This window comes from Tamandua tetradactyla, chromosome 10 (genome assembly GCF_023851605.1).
Source record: "Tamandua tetradactyla isolate mTamTet1 chromosome 10, mTamTet1.pri, whole genome shotgun sequence".
Taxonomy (NCBI): Eukaryota; Metazoa; Chordata; class Mammalia; order Pilosa; family Myrmecophagidae; genus Tamandua; species Tamandua tetradactyla.
This window is the reverse complement of record NC_135336.1, coordinates 88,350,235-88,353,975: the sequence shown is the minus strand read 5'-3', so window position 1 is coordinate 88,353,975 and position 3,741 is coordinate 88,350,235.

The following is a 3,741-nucleotide window of genomic DNA, read 5'->3' as shown; positions in this document are numbered from 1 at the left end:
AACACCTTCATTGGGTAATTTATTTAGTTTGAGCCTTTTAATCAGAAAGGAAATATTTCATACATGCACTCAAGAGAAACAATTTATTTTAGATTATAAACCAGAGAAAAGGAAGCCTCTCTATTGCTTCTTCAATCTCCCTCATCAGGCTTCCCCCAAATCTTTCCTAACTCTTAGTTCAGACTGTCAATCTGAGTGAGCCACAAGAATTTAGTTTAAAAAATAAAAAAAAACAGGAATAGAAATTGGATTTGCTGAGATCCTAAATGACTCCTGAATTTCATTTCATGTGTTAGCTCACTAGGTTGACCCTTTTTTTAGATTCCAAACTATCCTAAACACAGGACCTGTATTGGTCAGCATCTAATGTAAGAAAAAAGCACCACTCTATTTTAAGAAGGGGTTTTAATACAGAGAATCAGATGCTTCAAAATTATTGATGCACTGAAGTAGCAAGTTCTCAGATGGGCCTCCAAGAATGAATCCTAAAATGTCACAGAAGTGAACTACTATGCTGGTTTGAAAGGATTCTGTACTCTAGAAAAGCCATGTTTTAATCCTGATCCAGCTTGTGGAGACCCATTTCTTTTTTATTTTTAACTTTTTAAAATTTTTACATATTTTTTATTTAAGAAAACAAACAATATACTTCAAACCACCACAATGGATATCTTAGTTAGCTTAACCATAGGCATGTTTAAATAAAGTATCCATATAATCATTGTAAAGCCTGTGTTTGCGCAATAAAATTCATAAATCAATTTAAAATTAAGTCAACAAGGAAAAAATCTACATATTCAGATAGCAAAGTTCTTAAATTCTAAGTATTAAAAACTAACTTAGATACCATTCAATCAGCTGTCGAAACTGTGAATGTTCTCAAAATATCAAGTAGAAAGTTCTTACAAATATCTACATTGCTATAGTAAGAACTTTGTTACTAAAAATATTTTCCTTATTTCAGGAAAATATGAAGATATAAATATTTTTACAATTAACATGTGGAAGTCTTAACCACCTAAAATAGATATCTTAGTTAGACTATCCATATTAAACAAAATTTTCAAAGTAGTCATTGTAAAGCCTGCTTGTACAATATGTTTCATAAACCAATTTAAAATTAAAGCAAGGAAGGAAAAAAATCTATAAATACAGTTATCAGAGTTACTTGAATTCTAAATATTAAACAGTATTTTTTAAGTACTGTAGGTTGGAAACTTTATTAGATTATCACCACAGAATTGTGACACATCCAATTGTGGGTATTAAACTTTGATTAGAGGGAAATGTGACTCCACCCATTCCAGGTGCGTCTTGATTAGTTCACTGGAATCCTTTAAAAGAGGGAACATTTTGGAGAAAGCTTCACAGCCACAAGAACCACAAGAGCCCATGCAGCCAGAGACCTTTGGAGATGAAGAAGAAAAATGCCCCCAGGTGTGGCTCATGAAACAAGAAACCTGGAAAGAAAGGTGGCAAAAATCGCCATTTCATGGCCTTGAAACTGTAAACTTGCAACTTAATAAATTCCCCCTTTTAAAAGCCATTCTGTTTCTGGTATATCACATTCCAGCAGCTAGCAAACTAGAGCATCTACCTTAGGAACTCATTTCTCCATCATAATCCAGAGCATCTGGAGGCACCACTGTATGGGTGGACTGAGATCAAGAACACACAACTGTAGCTGTGAACCAGGGAGCAAGAAACCAGGTTCAAGAAACAGTTCTTGCTAAAGAGTGTTGGTGGGGTTATGCAGAGAAGGTAGGGTTTAACAAATGAATATGAGTGCTGAATATTGATATTTCTTTTAGTTGCCAGTATCTTAAAGCAGCTAGAAGTGAAAACTTAAAATTGTGCAATTGTAACCCATACCAAACTCCTAAATCTGTTCTACAACTAATTGCTGCATTGTGCTTTGAAATTTATTGCTTTTTGTATATATGTTATTTTTCACAAAAAAAGTCATGAGGAAGAACAAAGGAATGTCAGTATTGCAGGGTGTTGAAAATAGATAGTCATACATAATTCAAAACTTCACCTTCTGTGTGAGACTAAAGGGAGAAATGTTTATTTGGTGCAAAATTTATATTTTGACTAGTGCATTTCCTAGTTTAACTTGTATGGTCAGTTTGATTGAACACCATAAGTACATGGAATCCTGAATAGGGCATGAGATTTTGCTGGTTTGTCTAGGTCAATGTGATGCCCCCATAAATCCCAGAGTGATTTTAAGAGTAAATGAAGTATTTGCAAAGTCCCTTGAAGGAATAGGGAGAAAGAAAGAAATATTCAACTTCCCCATTTGGAGAATTTCTAATACTATTGCAAGCAGTGGGGACAACAAATCAATAGGCCAAGGCCTCAGTCTTGGGGTTTGCCCTTATGAAACTCATCCCTGCAAAGATAGCTAAACCTACTTAAAATTAGGCCTAAGAGTCATCCCCAGAGAACCTCTTTTGTTGCTCAGATGTGGCCTCTCCCTCTAAACTGATATGGCAAGCGAACTCACTGCCCTCCCTGCCCCCCTCTACGTAGGACATGACTCCAAGAGGTGTAAACCTCCCTGGCAACATGAGACAGGAATCCTGGTATGAGCTGGGACTCAGCATCAGGGATTGAGAAAAACTTTTTGACCAAAAGAGAGAAGAGAGCAACGAGACAAAATAAAGTTTCAGTGCCTGAGAGATTTCAGAGTCAAGAGGTTATCCTGGAGGTTATTTTTATGCATTAAATAGATATCCTCTTTTTAGTTTATGGTGTATTAGAGTGCCTAGAGAGAAGTACCTGAAACTGTAGAGCTGTGTTCCAGTAGCCATGTTTCTTGAAGATGATTGTATAATGATATAGCTTTTGCAATGTGACTGTGTGATTGTGAACACCTTGTGTCTGATGCTTCTTTTATCTAGGGTGTGGACAGATGAGTAAAAAATATGGATAAAAAAAGCAAATAATTGGGGGGAAAGGTTAAAATAAATTGAGTAAATTGAAATACTAGTGGTCAATGACAGGGAGGAGTAAGGGGTATGGCATATATGAGTTTCTTATTTCTTTTGCTGGAGAGATGCAAATGTTCAAAAAAATGATCATGTTGATGAATACACCACCATGTGATGATACTGTGAGCCATTGATTGTACACCATGTATAGAATGCTTGCATGTCAAGAATGTATGTTTCTTTGTAGTGCACAATAAAAATATATATTTTTAAAAATCTAATATATATTGGGTATAGGGAAATACTAGCAGTCATTGAGAGGGAGGGGCAAGGGGTATTGTATGTATGAGTTTTTTTTCTTTTTTCTATTTATTTCTTTTTCTGAATTAATGCAAATGTTCTAAGAAATGATTTTGGTGATGAATGTACAACTATGTGATGACATTGCAAGTTACTGATTATATACCAAGAATGGAATGCTCATATGTTAAGAATGTTCTTGTTTGTATGTTGTTATGCTTAAAAAATTTTTTAATAATAATTTAAAAAATCTATTGTGATGATAAAAGAAATATTTATTCCTTCTAGACTCCATGTTCTGGAGCAGTTAGAAGAAAAAATCTGAGATGATGGTATTGTACCCCATGACAAACTCTGGAACATGTCCTGTAACTACTTGTTGAAGACTGCTTTGAAAACTTGCTTTTTTTCTTTCTTTGCTTTGCATATACATTGCATTATACAATTAAAAGGTTAAAAATAAATAAGATACAATTGCTCAGTATTCCTGAAAACCCTAAAGAGT